The sequence below is a fragment of the Myotis lucifugus genome, unplaced genomic scaffold (genome assembly GCF_000147115.1).
Source record: "Myotis lucifugus unplaced genomic scaffold, Myoluc2.0 scaffold_168, whole genome shotgun sequence".
NCBI classification, from domain to species: Eukaryota; Metazoa; Chordata; class Mammalia; order Chiroptera; family Vespertilionidae; genus Myotis; species Myotis lucifugus.
The window spans coordinates 1821999-1847612 of NW_005871216.1; the positions used below are offsets into that span (position 1 = coordinate 1821999).

The window sequence follows — 25614 nt, forward strand, 5'->3', positions numbered from 1 at the left end:
AAGCCCAGTGATTTGCTTTGCTCGAAACGAGGTGCCCCGGCCCAAGCCCCCGCCGTACCCCCACTTCGCCCTCGGGACCACGGGAGAAAGGGGTGTGGGGCCACAGCTTCGTCTCGGAAGCGGCTTGTTTGTTTTGTTTGATTTAGGGGGGGGGGGCAACTCTGCGTCCAATTGAGAACCCCAGCGTCTAGGGAATCCGAAACTTGGAGAACCCCGGTGATAGTCTACCCCCTGCCCTCGCATAACAAGAAAACGCACACCGCACATCACTGGAACGAACGCGCGCGCACACACACGCACACACACACGCACACTCCTCCTGCCTAGAGTTGCTTCCCGGAAAATAAGTCCGAGACACTCGCCGAAAGTCACGCAGCAAGGACTCTGCTCCGGGCCAGAGCTGGGCCCATATCTGGCGTAGCCTGTAGGAAGCGCTAGACACATATAAGTGGCTCCTTTTCTGCGGTGGCGCTTTTATCCTCCCGATCCCGCGCCCCTTAGGGACACAGTGTCTGGTGGAAGGAATACTGAAGTCGGGAATTGTGGATTCTGTCGTGGCCAGCCCTGCCACGGGGTGAAGCGAGCTTCTCTGAGCTGCAGTTCCTTTCCCGGCAAGAGGGACCCCGGAGAGCCACCTCAGTGGGCTGAGCTCCTGTAGCATCTTCACCTTCAGGGCCAGGAGGTGGTTGCCAAACGGGCCCCTTCCCCGAGTTTCCCAGAGCCTCCGTGGAATGCCAGCATCTGAGTGTGACTTGGCAGGAACAGGTGTACATACGCCTGTGAGGAGCAGTGAGGGGGAGGAAGGGGAGGGAGGAAAGGGTCAGAAGTCAGCTCTTTCCCAGGCAGAAGGCCTAATACTGGGGCTTGCAGTTGGACCTGCAGCAGTTTATGCTCCTGGGTTCTATTTCTGGCTTTTCAGAACTTGGGGGAATTCAGCCTTGGGTTCAGCGCCCAGAGCTTTAAGGGTTTTGTGGCTTGAGAGGTCAGATTCAACAGCCCAACAAGCAGCTGGGGGTAGGGAAATCTTGACTTTTCTTCACTCCAGGCACTCACCTCTCATTCTCCCATGCAGCAGAGGAAAACTGAGTGGTTACTATGAGCCAGGTACTATGCTGGGTGCGGGGTGGGGGGTACGGATACAGTGACGAAGACAAAGATCAGTTACTTTCCTCAAGGAGAGAACGTTCTCGATACTGTTGCCCTGAGTCATTTTCTTTAGTAATCAGGGGAGCTGGTATTCTTAATGTTTATGATGAGAGTCATAAAAACAAATTTCATGTATTAAAAATCTATCAGCCAGGCATTTGCCTGAGCAGGTTAAATAGGTGGTTTCTCCCACAGTCACAGAGCTATGCATGTTATTGGGTGGATTTAACATGTGAGGAGCTAGGCCCAGAGAGGTTAAATATCTTGCTCTGTCCACACAGGCGGCTGGAAATTGGCCTCAGGTTTGTGTTACAGTCCCTGTATCTTCTCTGCTCTGGGAGACTTTCTTACAACATTGCAGAGGAAATAGAGCTTATCAGCGGTTCTCAACCTGTGGGTCGCGACCCCTCTGGCGGTCGAATGACCCTTTCACAGGGGTCGCCTAAGACCATCCTGCATATCAGATATTTACATTACGATTCATAACAGTAGCAACATTGCAGTTATGAAGTAGCAACGAAAATAATTTTCTGGTTGGGTCACAACATGAGGAACTGTATTTAAAGGGCCAGAAGGTTGAGAACCACTGGCTTAGATGGTGGGACAGAAGACATTTGCCTTGCCTTGTCTTCTATAACTCCTTTCAGAGCTCCTGTGTTTAGAAAATTCAAGACTTAGGACTTTGTGTAAATATATATCTTTTGCCTAAGGGTTCTGTGTGTTCCTCCCTGCCTTATGTGGTTTAGTAGGCTGATTTTCTCCTTATGTTGAGAAATAGCATATTTCATCCAAAAAATAGCAGATCTGTTTATGTTAATGCCCCTGCTTGGAAGCCTTCATTGGCTTCTCCTTCCCACCAGGAGAGATTTTGGACACCTTTGCCTAGGAGAAGGGGCCGTTCACAGCCTAGCTCCTGCTCTCAGGCCTCCTCTCTCACTCCCTTTATCAGTCAGGAAAGGCTGAGCTATGCTCCCCTAACGAACAACCCCAACATCTCAGTGGCTTACCCCAGGGAAGTTCATTTCTTACTGATGCTGTGTGCCCACTGTGGGCCTGCGGGGAGTACTGTTTGCTGTGGTCACTTGAGGATTCCAGTTGAAGAAGAAGGTTTCATCTTAAAGCATGTGTATTACTGTCTTGGCTGGGGTGGGGGTGGGGGTGCGGTGGTGGAGAGGAGATGGGAAATTATTCACTGGCTCTCAGAATATCCACCTGGAAGTGACACACTGCACTCTGCTCGTGTATCATTGGCCAAAGCAAGTCATGTCGCCATGCCTGTCTTTGAATCTCTGTAATCCTGCCAGGTGTCTTGAAAGGAAAGAGCCAGGAAGATTTGTGGAACAATACTAATGATTCTAACAGCATCCCTTTCTGTTCACCAAGTGTTTGGCTTAGTGTCCTCCCGCAGGCAGCATTCCCGCCTTCTTTCCTCAAGGGGAACAACACTAAAGACCCATTTAGTCACAGAATGCCAAGCTCACTTTCCAGATTCTGGCGGATGCGTATTAGACCCTGTATCAGCTCCAGATGTGACTTTGTCTACCCTGCACTCCCTCAGTATAGAACAGTGGGACAGAGACAGGATAACTGAATGGACACCCATTTGGGAAGAGAAGAAATAGGAGACCACAGGTAGACACTAGTCCACTGAGCAGACATGTTGAGGACCCCCCAGCTAGCACCCCAGTTAGACCCTGATTCTGCTCCCCCAGTGGAGCTGTCCCATCTATTGTTTTCCATGACCCCTGGCTTTGCCTAGGAGAGACAATTTCTCTTCTATATCTAGAGCAGGAATAGGAAAACATGTTTTAAAATAAGCTTTTAAACCAGCGGTTCTCAACCCGTGGGTCGCGACCCCTTTGGCGGTCAAATGACCTTTTCACAGGGATCACCTAAGACCATCCTGCATATCAGATATTCACATTACGATTCATAACAGTAGCAACATTACAGTTATGAAGCAGCAACGAAAATAATTTTATGGTTAGGTCACAACATGAGGAACTGTATATAAAGGGCCAGAAGGTTGAGAACCACTGTTTTAAACATTGGGGTGATATACAGAGTGATATTAAGTCTCCAATATAGTGTCCTTTAATCCAGGCTGATGTGCTTTTGGCAGTAGAACTCTCACATAAATGTAGGCTTCTTATCGATTTGATTCCAGCCTTTCACTTCCGAATAGCCTGGCCAACTCTTTTGTAGACATAGTCCTATGATCTGCCATATTGCTTTGCTTTCTTGCTCTCATGCCTGCTGATCTCTCTGTCTCTCATTCATTCTCCTGCCCTCCTACCCCCTAACTTGGTTTTGAGTGCTTTGGACTTACTGGCCTTTGGTGTGAGAGTCACACTTTTCCTCCCTTTTCCAGAGCCATTTTGTTCAATTGAAAGCATATGCTGGGTAACACAATTTATCCAGAGATTTTAACAATAGGGTGAAGGCTATATTCTTGACTTGATCCGTACTTCAAGGTCGATTTTACCCGGCCTTTTCTTGTTGAAAACACTTCTTAATTGTATATTTTATTAGTTGAGATTGAGAAATAGTAGCCTCTTCTAACCCTACAAATCTTTGAATTTCTAGATGGTCTCTACTGTCTTTCATTCCTGCTTGCAAACTTGTCAATTCTTCTCTGAGCTCATTTCTTTCCTTTTTTTTTGTAATAAGTTTCCAAATGCATCCAACAGCAACCAGCACATGCTACTAACATTTTGTTTTATGGTTTCTTATTCTGAATTCATTAGATTAATGATATGCCTTCTAATTCTCATAGGTGATATATTCACCAAATAGATCGCTATCCTTTTAGCTTCTGTTAACAGTGTTCTTAGTTACTGTCCTCTAAACAAATGTTTAATTTTATTGTTATCATATTACCCCATGTGTAGGTGCCAGTTTTTTAAAAATATATTTTATTGATTTTTTACAGAGAGGAAGGGGGAGAGATAGAGAGTTAGAAACATCGATGAGAGAGAAATATCGATCAGCTGCCTCCTGCACACCTCCTACTGGGGATGTGCCCGCAACCAAGGTACATGCCCTTGACCGGAATCAAACTTGGGACCTTTCAGTCCACAGGCCGACACTCTATCCATTGAGCCAAACCGGTTATGGCTAGGTGCCAGTTTTTATATCAGTCAGGATAGGCCAGGTTTGCCACAATAACAAACAATCCTAAAATTTTAGTGGCTTAACAAAAACAAACCATAAACTTTATTTCTTGCTCATATTACATGTTCAAAGTCAAAGGGACTCTGCACAGTGTACTCACTCAGAAACCAAGTCTGAAGAAGGTTTCATCTAGATATATGCTTCCATAACATCCCAACCATTTCAATGGGGGAAAGAAAGCATGGCGAATTCACGTTGGCTTTAAAAGCTTCCTCCAGAAATAAGACATGTTACTTATGTTTATACGTTATTGGTCAAAAACTAGTCATGTGACCATGGAGAGTGGCTGGAAGTCAAGAGCTGGACACTCTTGCCTCTGTATAGTCGAGGTTACAAAAGGTAGAAATCCAAAAATTGTACTGGATGACAACCACGGAATTATTTTTCATTCACACTACACACCCATTACGGGTTGGCTGTGTCTCTGCTTCCCACACATCATCCTTGCTCTTGCGCCCTTTCTGGAACACTGCTGATTGTTATGGCAGAGAGGAAAGAGCATGGTGTTTAAAGAGCATGGTAAGAACAGTGCACATGGCCAAGCCTGATGTCAGTGGGGAGGGGCAGCAAGTATTTGCAAATAGCAATATAGTCTACCACACCCTTCACTACACATTCCCCCCATTCCTATGAGTCTCAGCTATCCTAAACATTTTCCAGTCCTTTGACATTTTCCTGTCTTTCCATTTACTTATATCCAGAATGAAAATGCTACCTGGCAAACTCCTATTCACCCTTCAAGACCCAGCTCAAATAAGCTCCCTCTGATGCTTTCTATTACCCTTGACTACCCTTCCCTCAAATGGTTATTATATTCTTTGGCTCTCACCGCACTGGACACATACCTGAAGCAGAGAATGTTTATCATGTGTTATAAATGTTTTCTAATATTTCTGACTCCAGATCCAGGAACTGTCTTATTCATTTTTGTACCACCTGTGCTTAATGCAGTGCCTGGCACATGGAAGGATAGAAGGTGTTCAATAAATGCTTGTTGATGTTTTTTTTAAAACAGCTATTTCTATAATGGAATTAAGTGGGTGATTTAATAGGTCAAATAACAGTACCTTGTTTTAATACATAAAGGTTGGGACATTTCAAACTCACTGAAACCTTCTTGAGCACATTGTGTTGGATTTGGGATAAAACCCAAATTCTTTACCTTGCCTATAAGATCTCACATGATCTGGGCTATCCTTCCTCACCAGCCTGAATGAAATAGCTAGTACTTCTCCCCTCACTTACTGTTGTGCAGCCACACTGGCTGTGGCTGTACCAGTCAGGGCAGCTTAGGTTATGCTACAGTAAAAAACAATTCCAAATTTCAGTACTCAAGACAGAAACATTTTATTTCTTGCTCCTACTCCATGTCTATCAGGGATTGGCAGGGACTCTGATTACATTGTCTTCCTCTGGGACACAGCCTAGCGTATCACTCTTTATCAAGAACATTACAGATATTGATCAAGGCAGAGAGAAAGAATGTTTTGAAGGGTCTTAGGCAGGCGCATTTAAATACCTTTGCCAGAGAATGTCACGTGTAGCTTCTCGGGATACACTGCCTAAAAGTAGTCTCATGGCCCCACCCAGGCACCAGGAGACCAGGAAGTGCAATCCTATTTGCCTGGAAGGCAGAGAGCTGGAGGTATTTGGTGACCAGTCCTCATGACTCCCACATTGGACTTCTTTGGTTCCTCAAACAAGACAAACTGTTTCTTGCCTAAGAACCTTTATGGGAGCCCTCCTACTTCTTCCCTGTTCCTTGGCCAATTTCTGTTTCTTTTGGATGTTAGCTTAAATGTCACTTAAAGAGACTTTATTTTTTCATACCACATCCTCCCCCATCTGAATTATATTTCCCTCTTATACTTCCTCATAAATCCCTATGTTTTTTGTTTTGTTTTTAATAGCATTGGGATTTCAGGAGGGTGATAAAATAATACCCCTACCTGTCCCCCTCTTGAGTTCAGAACCAGCTGAAATTTGGATACAGGAAGCAGATGAATGGAGATTGCAATGTCAGCTTGATAGCTGATATAGGATTGGAGGGCATGGCAGACATGAGGCCTTCATGGATTGCCTAATGCTTCACCCTGAACTGAACTTACCCACCAGTCGCTGGCAAAGGTGGGCAGTTGAGGGCCTCTTCCAAATGGACAGTGAGTGTGTACATCCTGCAGACAAATTGATTCTGAAAAGAGAAAGTGGCTGAGATGGGCATGCTGGGTCTTCTGAACTCAGAGACCAGATAACCCACTCCTCTCCCCACGGGGGATAAATAAGGGATGGAGAAAGTTAACAAATGTCACTTCATGAAAACCCAAAGCCTGGGAAATGAAGATTTCCTCATCAAAATAGAATTTATCTTAATTTGTTATTCCATATCTCTTTGTGTTATTGTTGAGTTTTTTTGTTTGTTTGCTTGTTTTTGTTTAAGATCAGTCTTGTCCACCAGAGGCGAAGCATCAAGAGGGTAGGGTAAGCACAGCTTGTTGTCTTCACTATATCCACAGCATTTAGCCCAATGCTTGGCACATAGAGGGTGTTCAGTAAAACTTCCTTGAACATCAGAGCCCCTGTGGAAGTCCTTCTCTTGGATTAACTCTCAACAAAGTTAGTTCTCATTTGCTTGAGCCTGGTTCCCAATTTTGAAGTGGCTCATTCTCTTCCTTACCCCCCCCCCCTTTATTTTTCCAGGTTGTCAACTTGGATACATGCATCCACATCACAGTTGGAGTAAAGAGGCAGAAATGAAAACTGAAATACAAGTAAGTAAGTACATTGAGTTGTTGCAGAGGTTGTTAAGGAGGAATGTGGAATTCTTGTACACATCATCACCCCTATGGTGATGTCTTTTCAGCAGTAAGAACTCCCACAAAACTTATGTAGGATCATAAAGGGGCAAAGTCCTTAGAAGTCATCTTCCTAGTCCTGCCCTTCCCCTAGTGCAGGAATTATTTTGGCAGCTTCTTCTTTACTTAAATACTTCTGGTGACACTCAGAGCTGGGGAGGGACAATTTCAGTGAATACTGCTGGTTGGACTGTGTTGGGAATGCTGTGGACATGAAACTAGAAAGCAATTTTGACCAATCTGGGAGATCTCAGAGAAGATAGGCCAAGTGGTGAGAAGCCTAAAACTATGCTCCATGGAGAAGAAATGAAGGAACTGAAAGTATTTACCCAGAGGGGAAAATAAAAGACTGTGGGAACGTATGTAGAAATCTCCAAGTAGTTGTGCAACTGTCACTTGGAGGAGTTGACTTATTCTGTAGGTTTGTGTTTTTAAAAAATATTTTTATTGATTTTAGAGAGGAAGGGAGATGGGGAGAGAAATAGAAACATCAGTGATGAGAGAGAATCATTGATTGGCTGCCTCCTGCACACCCCAAATTGGGCATCTAGCCCACAACCTGGGCATGTGTCCCGACTGGGAATTGAACTGTGACCTCTTGGTTCATAGGTTAATAATCAACCACAGCTGCGAGGGCCGGGCTATTCTGTAGGCTTTGAGGTCAGAGTGAGGGTAATGGTTAGAAGTTAGAAGGAAAAACTGCTATATTTATGGGAGAACTTTCTGAAATTACAGGGTTTTTTAACCAATGGGATAGTTGCCTTAAGAGTAAAATTGAAGCTCATCACTCAATACATATTTATTGTCTATAATGTGCTGGACACTATGTTTGGTTAGTTATGATGATTCCTAGTGAGCCCATAGTAACTTGTAATAATCACCACTTCATTTTCAAAGTTTTTTTAAAAATATATTTTATTGATTTTTTACAGAGAGGAAAGGAGAGAGATAGAGAGTTAGAAACATCGATGAGAGAGAAACATCGATCAGCTGCCTCCTGCACATCTCCTACTGGGGATGTGCCCGCAACCCAGGTACATGCCCTTGACCGGAATCGAACCTGGGACCCTTCAGTCTGCAGGCCGACGCTCTATCCACTGAGCCAAACCGGTTTCGGCCATTTTCAAAGTTTATACAAAAGCCATCTTTAAATGTTCTCTTTTAGAATTTGCGTGGGAGTGGTCATCAACATTGGTTTCTCAATTCTGGAATTGATCCCTTTTTTTACTCTCAAAATTTAAAAACTTGTGATGATATTTTCTCAAATCCAATATGAGTTAAATGGACAGTCTCTACCAAAACAGTATCCATAAATCACAATTACCTGTACTTGGGATCACTTAAAACTAGATACTTGCTTTCCATTTGTTGTAGAAGAACTATGAAGTGTTCACCAAATTCCTTTCCCTTTTCCTCCTGTGCCTACAGCTAAACTACATTTTTTTGGCCTCCTTTATTAATAGGTGTGACCACTTGGCTGAGTTTTAGCCAAAGCAAAGGGGGTGAATGTAATATGTACTGTGTACAGGCCTGGCTCATAAAACCATCTTTCTCCATCTCCTGGTTAAAAGTAAGGGTCATAGAGATGGGCAGGGCCACAAATAGAAAGACTGGATCTCTGAATGACCATGTGGAAGATTGCCCACTGACCCAGAATATTCTCATTGGACTTTGCCTGAATGAGAAATAAACTACACTGTGTTGAACCACTGAGATTTTGGAGTATATATGTTAGAGCTGCTAGTGTCTTCTTATTCCAGCTGGTGCTGCAGGATTCCCTCAAAGAGAGAATAAGTGTGGAATTGAAGTTAGGGAGTTTTGTTCTTCCCTTTCCTGTTTGAAAGAATTAGTGGAGGAGGCAGGGGTAAAGGACATAGCACTTAATCACACACCCATGCTTCCTGTTGGTAATGTTTTCTATCTAAAATTCATAAACTTCATGAGACATGTTGCCATGTCTTACATCCTCTTCTATATTCAATCTTTCAGTTGATATTTATTGAGAAGTGCCAGGTGTTTTGGGGATTTCTGAAGACATATAAGTAGCATATATTGTTAAATATGTTATTCATTTACTCAACAATTTTTAGCATCCACTAAGGGCCAGCCCCTGGTAAACATTGGTGGGCAAAAGGTACAGTACCCACCCCAAAATTGGGGTACAACAAGGAAAATACATAATAAAGAGGCAAGATGAGTCAAGTATGATAATACTATGAGAAGGAAGGTCAGGATGTTCTGGGTACACAGAGAAGGAACATCTGACAACGTAGAGGTCAGAGAATTATCCTCTAAGGAGGAGTAGCCAGAAGAAGAGGAGGCAGTGGAGAAAGAATGTTCTAGAAAGAAGGACTGCATGTACAAAGGTCTGACTATGGGGCCAGACTATGGTGAATGTTTGGAGGGACCAGAAGTTAAGCTGGATACGAACAATGGAGAAGATGAGCATGAGAGAAGGATCTTGTAAAATATATGTGCACATACTTAATAAATGCATACAGAAGGCCTTGTATTATAATATGTATATGCATTTACCTAGGAGGAAATATGGCCGATTAACCATCAAGATGTCAACGTTGTGATATTTGAGTAGTTTCCAATTTCCTCCCTATGTTTCTGTTTGTTCTAGAACTGTCTAAAATAAATGTGTGTTTCACTTAAAAAATCAAAATATAAATGTTTTTTTCTTATTAGTTGTGCCTGCACCTGTTGTCTTTCAGAGGATCCTCACAGCGGTCTTCTGAGTAAACTGAGGTTCAGAGTTGGTAAGTCCCATTCAGTCTACTTTCTTCCCAAGGCGCCTGCCTTCCTTGCGGTTTTCTAAGCAGTGATGATGGCTTTCTTGGAACTAGTGACTTTAGTGCTCTGTTGAGTGTTCATGTGATGGAGTTTGCAACCTGGAAAAAAATTGGGTCAATGTTGTCATGATCCTGACTTACCTAGAGGCTTCCCACGTACAAAGGATAGTCCTTAACCTATTGGACCATGTCACTAGAGTTCTCTTTTTGTGGATGCTGTCATGTCCTTTGCCTAGTGATTTTGCAATGGGGTAGAGAGCTACTGATAATTTTGAAAAATGTAGTTCAGGAAGGAGATTGTTCCCCATTATTTTGTCAACCCACATCTTGATTGACTAGCATGTTGGTGCTTGGCCGAACTAGTGAGGATGAATATTTGTAGTGGACATCCAAACACTTGAAAGCCTTGAAACACTGCATCAGCATTCTCTACATTATGTTATGGCAATAAACTGCCCCTCATATTTCAGAAGCTTAAAACAACATGAATTTATTTCATGTGCATGTTACGTTTTCATCCTGATTTAGGCCTAACTCTTTACTCTGAGACTCAGGCTGAAGGAGCAACTCGCATCTGAGATATTGCTGGTGTGTATCACAGGGAAGAGAGAGGCAACACCAGGGACAGCTCTTAAAGCTTTGCCCACAAGTCACTTCCACTTACCTTTGATTGCCCAAGTGTGTCACAGGGCAGCCAAACTTTTGCCAAACACCTCAACATTCTGAGTCTCAGTTTCTTTATCTACAAAATGGAAATAGATAAAATACATTATGGTATATTCAAACCATGGAATATCATGTAGCCATTTAAAAAGATAGAGAAATGCCCATGATACAGTGTTATATGAAGAAAGCAAGTTGTAATGTCTGTAGCATGGTTTTATTTTTGCATAAATTTAAAAACCTTGCCCTACCTGGTTTGGCTCAGTGGATAGAGCATTGGCCTGCAGACTGAAGGGTCTTGGGTTCAATTCCGGTCAAGGGCACATGCCTGGGTTTTGGGCTCAATCCCCAGTAGGGGGTGTGCAGGAGGCAGCCGATCATTGATTCTCTCTCATCATTGATGTTTCTATCTCTCTCGCCCTCTCCCTTCCTCTCTGAAATCAATAAAGATATATTTTAAAAAATAAATGAAAATAAAAACCTATCTATGAGTATAGAGTATATTTGTTTGTATGAGAATATTAATAAAAATAGCTAATGTTTATTTAAAAATATTTTTTATTTATTTTTAGCGAGAGAGAAAGGGAGAGGGAGGGAGGGAGAGAGATAAACATTGATTGGTGCCTCCTGCACACCCCCTACTGGGGATTGAGCCCACAACCCAGGCCTATGCCCTGAGCAGTAATCGAACCAGCAACCTTTTGGTGCACAGGATGATGCCCAACCAACTGAGCCACACCAGCCAGGGCAAAAAAAAAGCTAATGTTTAATGAGTGCTTATAGCATATGCCCATTACTGTGCTAAGTGCTTATTATATACATTTGATCATTTAGTCCTTACGAAACCCAGAGAGAGGAGTAGAAAGTTATATATCAAATAGTCATTATCAGCTACCTTACTTGTGGGTGTGTTAGAAAGATTTTATTCACTCTTAAAAATATATGATTTATGTACATTTTTGCTCATCACAAAAGATGAATTAATCAGCTTTTGTTGTGAAAGAAACCACCACAAAATCTGTGTTATACAATGTTAGGTAAATGCCTAACATTTCCTGTTTATCGGTCTGCAGGCCAGGTGAGGTGGCATAGCCTTCCTAAGGCCCCATTCAGTCTTCTTTCCTCTCCGTTGCTCTTCCTCCCCCGCAGTGTTCTAAGCAGTGATGATGGCTTTTCCTGGAGGAATAGGGCTGAGGGTTAAATTCAGGTCTGCTCCATGCATCTCACTGTAGAACCCATCCTAGAGAGGCAAACTCTACCAGGGATATGTTATTCTCCTGGCAAAGGTTGTGTCTAATGGTCACACTTGAGGCTTTTTGAGGCCTAGGCTTCAAACTGGCACATTGTCATTTTTGCCCACATTCTATTAGCTGAAGCCCATCACATGGCCAAGTCCAATGTCAGTGAGCAGGGAGTCATGGGTGTTGTGGAAGGAGGAAGTGACTATTTTCTTTATAGTACTCTACTGCAATAAGCATACATTGTTAACAATATAAAGTGAGGAAACAAAAACATGTACCAGGGGTGGTTTAAATTGTGTTTAATATATTCCAAAGTCACATTATGCATTTCTTAAAAATACAAACTCCACATCTACAATTATAATGAGCACAGTGATATTCACATGGACATTTAATTAACCAGAGTACCTAGTAGGGCAGGTGGGAGTTTACAGTAGCTTGGCTTATGCTGCCCGTGGTGTGACATTCTAAGCATAATCTAGAGACTGTTTAATGTCTCTCTGTATGCATCACTGCTACTTGTGTGGCCATCTGCAATCCAAGGAACTTAAATCATGAATCACAGACTCTCAGACCTGGAAGGACTTTGGTGCCTGGGATAGGCAGGTGCTTCCTAAGTTCCATGGATAGCTACTCTTGCCAATTACAGTCATTCTTGACTGGGTGTGTCTCATGTCACTGGAGAATGGGTATAGAAATCAAAATTCCTTCATTTATCCAAGGGGGACAGTGTGCCTCCACCCCCTGCTGTGGCTTTCCTGAGTGATACAGTAAGTTAGTGGCCAAAGATGGGAGTGAAACCAGGTGTCTGGAGTGGGCCCAGGGCCTTTGACTTTGTTTCTCTGCGTGACACAAATATCAAGCATATGGGTCATTTGGGAATTGTCACTGGGCTCTGACACTTCCATTACCCTTTACAGAAATATATGAAGTCTCCTTCTTCTCCTGCTTCCCCTGTTTTAAGAGAACCCACGTACTGCTCAGACCAGCTACGTCTGAGTCCTACAAAGAAACATTAGACGGCACAGATGCAGAAATAGAGGGTAGCATGTTAAATTCCTTGAACACTGGCCAGGGAATCACCCCTGCTTCAATTTCCTTTCTATTCTTGGTAATTTAGAAAATATCTGCTGATACAACTCACGAGAATCTATTTACAAAAAGAAAATGTTTTATTAAGGAATTTATTTGTTAGGATTAAGAGTCATGTTCTGCAAATTTCAGTCACTTACTGAACACTTTTTTTTCCCAGTTTTTAATGTCCACTCTATCCCTAAAATCAATTTACTTAATATTTTTCTTTAAATAGATTCATATTTTTAAAACTTAAAGACGTTTTTATAGGAGATGATACATTACTGTTATAGATGGATAACAATATGACTTGCTATAAACATTTAGACAACTGTAAAAGTAAATACACAACCTTTAAAATAAATAGATTTGTCCATGTACCATTAAAGGTTGTTTCTTATTCTACAAGCGGCAGGCATTCCCCACTTATATAATGGAATAGTATGGGCTTTGGCATCAAATCTAAACTCATTCTCTTCTCAGTAGTGTGATTTGGGGCAGTTTCCTTTAAATTGCTCAGTTTCTCATCCATAAAATGGATCAAAGGTTATCTCACTCTGTGTGTGTGTGTGTGTGTGTGTGTGTGTGTTCAAAAGCATCTAGTGTCATTCTATGTCATAATAGGAACTCAAAACATTTAGCTTTCCTTTTTTTTTTCAAAATTAGGCTCATGAACTCTGTTGTCAGAGAGATGAATGATCTGAAGGCACTATTAATTTTTCCCAGAATAACTTACTGATAAATTGCTTGTGGTGTGCTAGGAAACGTGCTAAGTGCTGTGGGTACTGGGTAGATGGACTGGGTAAATGAGTTGAAGACCTGGTTCAAGTCCCATTTCATGTCCTCCAGATAAGTCACTTTATACCTCTGAGTCCAGTTCCTACATCTGAAAATGAGTGTGGTGATCGCCATATATGCCTACTTCAAGGAACATGTGTAAGGAATACCATAGTAGCTACCAGCAAAGCCTTTGCTGAACCGATACAGGTGATTCTGCTGTAATGGGACATGTATGTTCCTGAAACACTTTGTGTCCTGCAGACACAAAATAAAGTAAAAACGGGACATTTTGCAAAAATAGGGTTGAGGCAGATTATTGAAAACCTATACAATATTTTGACCACAATGCCAAGATAAAACTTTTTATCCTAATAAAAATAATAAAGCTAAAAGACCTGTTAAAATTTGACTAAGTAAATAAATATACACACCTATACATACTACAGCAAACATAGGATTTACTTTAAAACTGGCAGAGGTAGCTTGATGAAGGCACAGGGTGGGGGTGAGGCTGCTGAGTTATGGAGCTGAGGGCAAATCCTCAAAGATGGGAGATGCCATGCAATATGCCCTTTCAGGAAAGGACATGTGGGCGAACAGCCCAGCAGGAGGAGGAGGGTGAAAGGGCATCTCACCAGTACCCCTAGTACCGTGTGCCTCTGTGTCAGCCATACTCAGCTGTGTTAGTATCGTTTCCACTCAGTTGCTGCTGCTCGGTGCAATACTAAAAGGTTAACATCCTGGGGAAAATCAGTGTGAAATAAAGACACTTGCATGTTATGTTGTTCTCATCCCCCCAGTTACCAGTCTTACTTGTCTTACAGTAACACATATCACAGTATCATGTATTACAGCAAAGCAGTCCACCTGTGCAGATGGAGGGGGGTCTGCAGGCTTTGTGAGCAGAACAAGCAGAGACTCCCAGAGGTAGAATTCATTCAGAGACTCGAGTCTCTCCCTCTGGGCCTTCTGCCTTCCCTTCCCAGTGTGATTGTCTACTTCCCTTCCTCTCCTTGGTTGCAGGGTTCCTCTTCCTCACTAGCCTGTGAGCTCCTTGGGAGAGGGCTGTCATATTCATCGATGTGCTCTGACAGTCCCCATAGGGGCCCTGGAGCAGAATGGCTGTGTTACAGCTGAGGCTCCTTTTGTAGGCTTAGCCTCTGGAGCCAGATCACTGGGATCTGATCTCGGGTTCTGTCCTTAACTTGCAAAGAACTTGGCCACATTCCTCTCTAAATCTCCATGTCCTCATCTGTAAAACCGGGCTCATGATAGAACCTATTTTAGAGGGTTGCTGTGAATATTAATTGAATTGATATGTAAAGTACTTAGAAAGAGTACTGGACACAGTAAGTGTCCAATAAATATTAATTGTAATTACTAGTGTTTTGATTGCAGTATATAGATAATAGGTAAACAAATTAATACAAAATCACAATATACAATAAATGTTATGAGTGAAAAGAACTGGGTAGGAACTATGTTTTCTCTGTGGAGTAGCTAGTAGGATACGGAAGTGTTATCTGACAGGGAGCTGGGAAATGATTGAGCCTACAGACCTAGAAGATCTACACCCTTCTGTTTTTGAAGAACAACAACAGTGGGGACTTTTTAAAAGCGGATGATCAGAAAGGGCCTCTCTGAAGAGGGGCTACAGTATAAAGGATATAAACACGATATTGGGAGGAGAGGGCAGGAGGGGCATTCCAGGCAGAGGGAAGACAAGAAGGAGAGATCCCCAACCATCAGGTGGGGAGGACTTTCCCCTATGGGCTCTGCACTTGGCTGATTTTGTTACAAGACCCTGTGTTCCTAGATGGGCAGTTAAAGTGTCACTTTATGGGGAGCCCTCAGCTGTGGCTTTTAACACTTGGAGTGCGGGAAACGAGTTAAGTCGGCTCGCGTGAATTGCGCGTACTCCGCGGGAGCCGTCTTTAACTCGGTTCATATAGATTTGCGGTGGAGTGCGGGAAACGTGTAAACTCGGGCCGATTGTAACTGCGTATTACCAAATATTTGTATGACCAGGCATTTCTAGGTACAGTCTAAATTCACTCCCAGTCTGAGTTTTAATCAGTATATGTTAAGCACTGGAGACTGGACACTGGTACCATCCATAACCTGAGGATTCTAGAACTCCATGTCTTCTCAGGCTATTACTGTGGCCCCTCTACATCGCTGTGTCTGCTGAGCCATTGTTTTATTTCTCACATTACACTTGAGCAAATTAAAGAATGGTAACACCATGACCAGGCATTTCTAGGTACAGTCTAAATTCACTCCCAGTCTGAGTTTTAATCAGTATATGTTACCAACCACATGTAGTGTGGGTGATCTCGGTCACCTCATCTCATTTGCCTAGTCATTCACGAATACTCACTCAACGAATACTGATTGAGCAAGAAGTGTGTGCTAGCATGACAGGAAGAAAGGTCATGTGGGGTTCAGCTTCTCCATCAATAGCTTGGAGGCTTGGGCCAGATTTCTGGTGTTCAACTACAGTGTTGCCTCTCAGTCCCCATTTTATTAAACAAATTAGAATGGATTCAAGTTTATTCCTTTAACAGCAAGCCTCACTCCCTGGTATACTGAGAAGCTTTCTCAAGTGGGAGAAAAAACAGTGGAGTGACAGCTAGCAGCTGGGAATTTTATTATTATTACCCAGAACTTAATTTTTCTCTGCCTACATCATTAGGATATGTGAACCTCACTTGCCACAAGGTCTCTGTGGAAAGGGTGGAACAATACTAAACTGGCTGTTGTCCCAGGTCCTTTTAGCTCGACATTCTCTGAGTCCTGTGATCCTTTTTCCTTGTTTCTTTTCATTTAGCACCACTTCATATGCATGTTTCCAAGTATCTATGTAGTTCTCTCTTGTCAGTCACTCTCAGGGATTATGCTTTAGTTTGCTTAACAGTTTCCCTGTTGATTCCTCCCTTTTGATCCATTCTCCTTTACAGACCTTTTCAGAGCCTTCATTTGAATGAATCCTGATTGTGTGTGTGTGTGTGTGTGTGTGTGTGTGTGTAACTCCTCACACTCAGTGTCTTTATTCCCTGGTACCAGTAGGCACTGAGCGACTATTGGGTGAATTAGTGAATTTTAATGATTATCAAGAACCTCACCATAAACACACATACACATACACGCTATAACCTTTAGATTATTTGCCTTCTTTTGCGAGAGTGTAAATTCTTAAAATGGCATGCTAGGTTCAAAGTTATAGGCAGATTTTGTGTTTTTATTACCACCTGCCAGATTGCTGTGGCGCTTTTATGTGAACGGTAGTATTACTGATAACACTTGTGGTAATTATTTATAACATTATCTTAAATAATTAATCAAGTCAAAGAGTACTTCCTCTCCTTTTTTTACCCCCATGGGTATCAATATCCTTTTGCATCCCAAACTCTAGCTACTCAGATCAGTGCTGTGTGCCCTGAATTTAGTCAGAGAAAAAGAAATGGCTGCTCCCGCTCTAGGCCCCAGCAGTGTTTGTGTCTCCTTAGACTCTCCACTGTCTAGGCCCCAGCCAGGTTTGTGTCTTAGACACTCCACTGTTTTGCCAGTTCAGCACCAGCTTGGTTTGGGTTTTCTTCGATGATGCTGATGATAAAGATACAGAGAACTATGTCAACCCTGTGAGGATATTATTAACCCCATTTTATAGATAAGGAACACTAAGGCTCAGAGAGGTGGCACAGTTTGCCTTTAGTCACACAGCTAGAAATTAGCAAAGACAGGATTTATTTCCCGTGCCATCTGAGTCAAAGTCAGTTTCCCTCCACTAAACTACCCTACACCACTCCCCCAGTGGATGTTCAGGGTCAAGAGCCTCCTGGGAGCAGCAGGTCTGTCAAGTTTTGCAGGACTGAGCTGTTTATCATTACAGAGGACACTCATCACTGTGCTAATTACATTAATTGCTGCCCACTCTTTGGCTAGGTGGGTGGCTTAACAACGCCTAGCAACAGGGTAATGATGCTTGGGCCTGCCTTTCCACCTGATTTTTTTTTTTTTTTTTTTTTTTGTTCTTGTTAATTTACATCTCCTTCCTGTGGTGGCCAAAGATGGTAATTATAGGTTCTGTTGGTTGGACGTTAGCAACTCTCTACCTTATAGGGGAAAGGTCAAGACTCTAAAATCTGCCCTGCCTTGGCACCACCTGTGTGCTTGACACTTTATTTAAGGGCTCTTTTATAATCCTCATGATAGCTCAGAAGTAGATATTATGTTATCCGCCTTTTGTTTATATGGGAACCCAGTCACCTGCTTGGATCACATAGCTAGGAAAGGGTAGATCTCTGGCTGTCACATTTCTCTACACCACAGAGACCATTCCTTCTGATGTTTGGAATCGAATTACACAGCAGTGGGGGCCCAGTCTGTATTTCCAGAGAAGCAAGGCATCAGGAATCATCAGTGTTTGGAGGAGGTCTCTAGCGCTAAGGGTTGAATATTTGACATTTCAACCTTTTAACACCCACTGCTTCCCCAGGCTTCTCAAGGAAATGTTAACAGAGGGTTCCAATGGACTTCTTAAGAAGTAATTTGAAGACTAGATCCATGTACTGCTTGGGAATAGACGATAGCTTTGGCAATTTGTCATAATTGGGTAAATGACTTACCTTCCCCAGAGATCCAGATGACAGAGCCTAATTTAGGAAGCAATTGACTTTGGAATGTTGTGTATGCATACGCTTTATGGGTGTGTCTGTATCTATATGTGTGTGTATATGTCAATAAATGTGTGTGCATGTTTGCAGGAAGTCTTGGCGAATGGGTAGACTTAAATGACTTGATTCCTTTCTCACCTATCTTCTATCTATAAATGAGGTTTAAAAGTATATTTTACTAATGTTGAAAACAACTACATTACATAGTGACACAGAGTAGTGGTTAGGATATTTGCTGCTAGCTAGACCATTGATTGATCTTGGCTCTGCCACTTACCAGCTGTTGTGACTTGGGCAAGTCACTTAACCTCTCTAGGCATCAGTTTTCTCATTTCTAAAAATAGGGATAATAACAGTTCTGACCTCATGGGGTTGTTATAAGTCAGGGAGGTTTCAGAGAGCAGGGAGTGTATCTATATACCTCTTTGCACAGGCCAGAATAAGATTTCGAAAGAGCAGGTTTAGGGCTTAATCCCTCGACTTTGATCCCAGCACTTCCATATTGGCTGTGTGACCTTAGAGGAATTACTTAACTTTTCTGTGCCTCAGATGCCTCATCTATAAAGTAGAGGCTCTTTATTTCTACCTCGAGTGATTGTCATACAATGAAGTGGGTGGTTAGCACATAGGGGGTACCTGTTTCCCTTATTCCCATCCCAGAGTCTTACATTCACTAATTGAGGTCTTGTTTACTACATAAAACATTCTTTTCTCTCTCACTCCACCTTTATTTTCTCCTTCCTAGCCTTATTCTTTCTTTCCCGACCATTCCCTTCACTTCCCTTTCTTTCTCTTTCTTTGGTCAGTTTTGATCTGCTGTGGCTCAGCCCCTGTGTGCAGGCTCAGCTGCTCCCTGGATTGTTGCAGCAGCCTTCTCACTGGCCTCCTCTTCTCCGTCTGGCTCCCTGTGTTATTCTTCAGACATGGTATTCCTCCACAACCTGATCCAGACCTTGCTACTTCTCTGTGCCACTCCCTTCAGTGGCTTCTCATCACACTCAGAGCTGAATACTTAAGTGTGTGTGACCTCTCTCTGAAATGGCAAGGAAGAGCCTACATAGACAGTCCAGGTGATTCCTGGCCTGGATGGCTCACTGACCAGCATTTGTCTTACCCAAACCGAGGAGAGGAGTGCTGAGAGGAGAATTCGTGGTCACTTAGGGGCCCACTCCTTTCACACACACGCCTTTGGGATCAGCGTTGTTTCATCTGCGACAGTGACGTGCCTGCTGTCACACTTGTACTTTATGCCGTGGTTGCAATGTTGTCTAGAATTATCATGGTAGCTTTACCATATGATTCACTTTGCCTGTGGAAAGATGCACATGGATCAGATAACGATCACTCAAGGCTTAAATTTAGCACCACTAGAAAAAAATCGAAAGTTAGAGGTGTGATATCTAATTGTTTCTAGACAATGAAAACAAAAACACAATCTTCCAGCACTGAATCACTCTTCGGCACCTGGCCTCCCCCTCCCCCATCTTCCCTGTCCTTATCCTCCTCCTGTCATAAAGAGTGTTAGCTTAGTGAACGGAAACAGCCCTGAGAGCCCAGGGTTCCAATCCCAACACCACCACTTACTCATTGTGACATCTCAAGCAGGTTACCCCACCTCCCTGAGCCTCCGCTGGAACCCTCTGTTAAAATTTCCTTGAGAAGGCCCTCTAAAATGGGCCTTAAGAACAGGTACTCAATAATACATGCTGATTGAAAGATTACTAAACTAGACGCCAGGGGTAGAGCAGCTAGCCCACCCTAGAGTGAGTCGGCAGGAGATGCTAGTGTGCAGGGGTGGGCAAACTTTTTGACTCGAGGGCCACAATGGGTTCTTAAACTGGACCGGAGGGCCGGAACAAAAGCATGGATGGAGTGTTTGTGTGAACTAATATAAATTCAAAGTAAACATCATTACATAAAAGGGTACGGTCTTTTTTGTTTTGTTTTGTTTTATTCATTTCAAATGGGCCGGATCCGGCCCGCGGGCCGTAGTTTGCCCACGGCTGTGCTAGTGCCTTCCATGCTCACTGATTGGCGCAGCTGTGGTGTTTTCATAACCTTTCTTTGGCTTTGGTCAATCTTTAGGATAGTCAGTTCAGCTAAAAATGGAGACAAGGCCTTTCCAATTAGTACATCCTATGATTTTCATGGAGGTCCTACTGTTTGCACAGTGAGATTGAAGATTCTGGAGCAGGTGGGTAGGCTTGCTATTCCAATAGTGAGAGGCACAGTTCCTGCTCATATCACAGTTTCCAGGGCTGCGTAACAAATGCCACATCCTTGGTGGCTTCAAGCAACAGGAATTTATTCTCGCACAGTTCTGATAGCCAAAGAGTGAGAAATTAAAGTGTCAGGCGGGCTGCATTCTCTCTGAAGTCTCTAATGAAGAATCCATTCTTTGCCTCTTCTCTCTTCCGGAGACTCCAAGTGTTTCTTGGCTCATGGTCATTCTGATCTCGGCCCACCTCCTCACAGGGCTTTCCTTCTTGGGCATCTCTTTCCTAAGTCTCCCTCTCCTTTCTGTTATAAGGACACTAGTCATTGGATTTTGGACCCACCCTAGAGCCAAAATGATCACATCTTAAGATCCTTGACCTAATTATATCTGGGAAGATCCTGTTTCCAAATAGGGTCACAGAGTACTGAAGATGGGGCATATCTTTTGGGGCACACAATTCAGTCCACTACCATGCCCTCCAGAAATTTCAGATTAGGCAAAGGGACAGAGCACACACAACTGAGCAAAGTTTCAAGTAAAGAGTAAAACAAACCCTCTGGAAGGTGGGTAGGGGGTCAGTCACTCATTCTCTGATCCAGAAACATTCCTGAGCCTCTGCTGAGCTGGGTGCTGGGAAGCAGAAAGGACATGGCACAGTCCCTGCCTGCAAGGAGTTGACAGACTGGTAGAAGGGGACAGAGAAACAGGCACTTCAGCCCAGTAGAGTAAGGCTGTGTGGAAGTGGGCCCTGATACTGTGGGGGTTTAGCAGGTCTGGCTACAACCCTGGAGGAGTGGTGGTCTTACCTGCTGCCTGAAGGATGAGGGAGTAGGAGGCAGTCATGCCCCAAAGGAGCAGAGTTCTAGAAAGAAGGAACAGAGGAAAGAAAGCCTGGCCCCTGTGGGTCCTGCACAAAGTAGGGGGCAGTGGGCTGGACAGGCAGGCAAGGGTAGGATTGTATAGGTTGCCAGAAGCCATCCAGAGAGCAGGGGGAGCCACAAAACTATTTTAGGGAGAGGAGTGACATGACATGACCAGGTCTGTTTATTAAAAACAAAAATTAGAGAAAGCCTTTGGTGAAAAATGATTTTCCAGTAGATTTTAAACTGCATGTACTATGGTTTTGTGTTTGGTTTTGTTTTTTTAAAGAAGTATAGCATATGTACAAATCAAAAGAGGGCAACTTGATAAAAGACCAGTCCTGTGTGTACACCGCTTAGATTGTTTTGGTGTGTGGATTGTTAGAGTGGAGGCAGAAGAGAGTTTGAGGTGGGTCAATGATTCAGAATTCCTCTTCTTTGTTCTGTGGAGAAATGACCCCCTCAATAGGAAGAACCTGAGATTTGGAGTAGAAAGACTCAGTTTTGAGCCCCATATCCGGTATTTCCCTGCTGTGTGATCACAGGCAAATAACTGCACATTTCTTATCCTCAGTTTTACCATCTATGGAATAGGCTAACAGTATCTGCCTCACCGAGATGGTATGAAGGCAAAATAGGATAAAGCTGGAGGAAGCTCTCTGTGCTATGCAAAAACAGTTGGTAATATGATTCTCATTCTAATCTGTCTCAGATCTGTATTTCTTCACTTCACCTTCTTCCTTCTCCGCCTGACAGTGTTTCAGATAAACGAAGAGAGGAGGAAGGGACGATTTCTCTTTTCACAGCACATTTTTTGTTTGTTCCCTATTCCAAGATATCTATACCAGTTCTGGAATGTCACACCTATACCCTTCTTTGTCCCTGCCCTTCCTGTTCACTAGTGGCCATCTCACACACGCAGGCTCACAGAGGTAGAGGGTGGAGGGCAGGGAATTAGGGCCATGGAAAGAGGTTTGAGGGTGGAAATAAATCTTCCCAGCCTTCACCTGGGAACTGCTGTCCCTCAGCTCTGCACTGGGCATTTAGGGTTGTGGGTGGGAGGTGGGGAGAGACACAGAGGGTACATGGCATTAACACTCAGTCTGCTGGCTCATTTGTTGAGGCAAAATGAAAGCAGGGCCATGACAGAGCAAAGCCAGCTAAGGTCAAGGTCTTACTATTCAGAGGCAAAAAGCCCCAAAGGAGTTGAGAAATAGAAGAGACCACTCACTTAATTGGGTAAAACCCCGTAAAGAAGGTGAGCTCAGCGCAAGACTTTTCCTCTCTTCTCCTATTTCAGATTCTTGGCATTTCTGCAATAATTATCTTTAAGCATCTATAGCTTATCAGACCATTGTATTATGTACATTATCTTATGTGATCCTTGCAACAAGATCAAAAGCTAAGGATGGATTGTAATTACCACTCTTCGGGCGAGGAAACTGAGATTTCCAGTGACTTGCTCCAGGTCATACCGTTATTAAAAGAAGGAAAAGAAGCTTTGAACCCACATTCATCCAGTTCCAAAGCTCCTGCTCTACCGTTTTACTGAATGTACGTGGAAGAGAGCCATGTGTTTATCGGGCTGCATCGCATTGCATGCATTTTTAGTATTTGTGTGCGCATGTCAACAGGCACGTTGACATGCCTGCTGGGTGAGTTGTAACAATTGAGTTTTGAGCAGCTGAGTGCATTTTTGCTGGCTGGGTCTGACTCAAGGAGAACAGGACAGGAAGCATACAAGCCCACTGTGTGGGAGGTGTGAGGGCTGATCTTGAACAACTTATTGGGAAATGTCTCTGTTTAGCGCTACTTCTCTAGGGGAGGCCTTGGGTTTTTCCATGACTATTTCCAAAGCACAATTTATTCTCCATTTTTTTTCCTAAGGAACTAAGATTTGTTTAGCACCCACTATGTGCCAGGCATGGCACTTGGTGCTTTACATCTATCACATCATTTAATTCCGACAAGCCCTGCCAGAGGGGCAGCATTCGTGTCACTGTTCAGCCCAGGAGACAGATTCAGGAAGGTGGACATTTGCTCAAGTCACTCAGCTGGTGTGGAGCAGGTCTGGGCTCCCGCCCAGTGCTGTGCAAATCACAGGCCACACTGGCATTTTAAAGTTATTGGTAGAACATTTTCTTTTTTTGATAAAGTTGTAAATTATCTCTAATGCATGAAGCAGGATACCTGCATACCAACTTTGCCCCTGCTCTTTTAGTAAATGAAATGCTTTTTCTTTTCATTATTGAGTAGCTGAGCTGCTTGGTTTCAGAGATAAAATCTTCACTCCAGGCAGGGGAGAACACATGGCCACTCTCACCCATTGGCCTTTTTTCTTTTTCTTTTTCTTTTCCTTTTCCTTTTTCTTTTTCTTTTTCCTGGCTTCCTTTTAAGACCTTCCCCCACCATCACCATTGTGTGTGGCTGCTGAGACAGCTCCAGCCATGACAGGAAGGCAGGAACTGTGGCCTGGACGAGCCTGTGGTCAGAGAGACTTCTGAGATTGGAGATGGGCTCTAATAGTATCCTGAAGACCCTTGTTCCCCACTGACCGATAATTTACCACAACCGAAAGTAGATGTCCTCTGTGTCAGATGAGAACCTTTGGCCTCAGACAAGTTTTTGGGCCACCAGTCCCCTTTAAGAGATGATCACAATTTTGAATACCTGAATGGTCTTCATTTTTTGCACTGGGCAGACAGATGGACCAATCCTTCCAGAAGCGGAATAAATAATAAAGATGAAGGTCTTTGCAACCGTAGGACCTGTCTTTTCAAATTTCCTTCAAGGGTCACAGAAGCAGGGAACAGTGGGGAGAGAGCCTGGGGGAGAATGAGCTCTTAGCAGGGAGTGTAGAGGAGAAAGCCTGCGGTTCTGGCTGTGAGACCTTGGTGCACTCAACTTCACCTCTCTGAGCCCCAGGTTTCCCTTCCCTGCTCCAGGTCCCAGATAGTTGCAGTAAGAATTAAATGGGAGTATCTTTATGCTTTTATTGCAGGGTCCCAACACAGAGAAGGTGCTTAGGCAAAAGTCAAGAGGCCTGGGTTGTACTTTACACTCTTCCTTGAACTGCTGTCTCTCCTTTCTCTGGGTCTCCCTTTCTGTAAAATGAGGGAATTAGAGTAGGATTTTTTCCTCTATGGTCCCTTGTGACCCTAACATGCCATAATTCCTATCTCTCAGTGGAGGGCTGAAAGCAACTTTTAAGAGATGAATAGATCTTTTAATATTTAGCCATTCAACAAATATTTAATAAGGGCCTTTCATATGTCAGGCACAGCACTAGGTGATGGGTATAGAGTGACAAACAAAACAGATGTACCCCTGCCCTCATGGAACTTCTAGTCTAGTCTAAACGGTTTGGGAACTTTCTCATCTCAGATAGTTGAAGAATGCCAGGCTCCAAGGGGAACACTGCCAGCTAAAAGTGCTATATAGTAGATGTAATAGATGGGCAAACTTGGGTGAACAAATCAATCAGTGCCAGCACCTTATGGAAGCTCTTTGGGTGACCCTAGGGTTGGAGAGCAGTTTCTAGAAGGGAAAGGTTGTGGGAGCTCTGGCCAAGGGTGTGTGTAATTGCTAAATAGTTTGTTTGTTGAGACACCTGAGAATGGGCGGACCTGCCCCTACCTGCCCGGTTCTCAAGGGGGCATTTACTAGGAACCATGACAGCTTCCCATGCCCTGTCTTTTCCCTGAAGGCGGAGCCAGTGCGGATGCTGGAACCCAAGGGGAGAAGAGAAGAGAGGCCAGAGAAAAATGCCCGTGTTAGCATGACACTTGGTCCAAGCCCAGAGGACCCTGAGAGGCTGTGTTAGTCTCCATCTGTACCCCTTCAAGGGAGACGTAGAGCCCAGCTGGGGTGTAAGGTTACCTAACAGTTGGCCCCATAGCCATGGTCGGAAGGGTGCCTAGGAGGTGGAAAGAACCTGGGCTTAGGAGTTAGAGACTGACTTGGGTTTGAAGGCTGTTGGAATCTGGGGCAAATAACTTACCCTCCCTGAACCAGCTTTCTCTTCTGTTAAATAGACATCACAACATTGGCCTCTCTAAGATGTCATGCGGTTTCAAGCACCTAAAATAAGTACCTGGGACTAACTATAGACTTGATGATTGGCATTGATAAG

General features: G+C 43.5%; 1 long non-coding RNA gene across 4 annotated transcripts in view; it reads left to right on the forward strand.

Annotated features, from left to right (window-relative positions):
* The window catches only part of LOC102437909, a 140982-nt gene that overhangs the window by 1283 nt on the left and 114085 nt on the right, over positions 1-25614 (forward strand). For all 4 annotated transcript variants that reach the window (XR_002831040.1, XR_002831039.1, XR_002831038.1 and 1 more), the window contains exons 2-3: positions 7018-7088; positions 9867-9937. This is a non-coding gene — a long non-coding RNA (uncharacterized LOC102437909). The remainder of the gene's footprint in view (positions 1-7017; positions 7089-9866; positions 9938-25614) is intronic.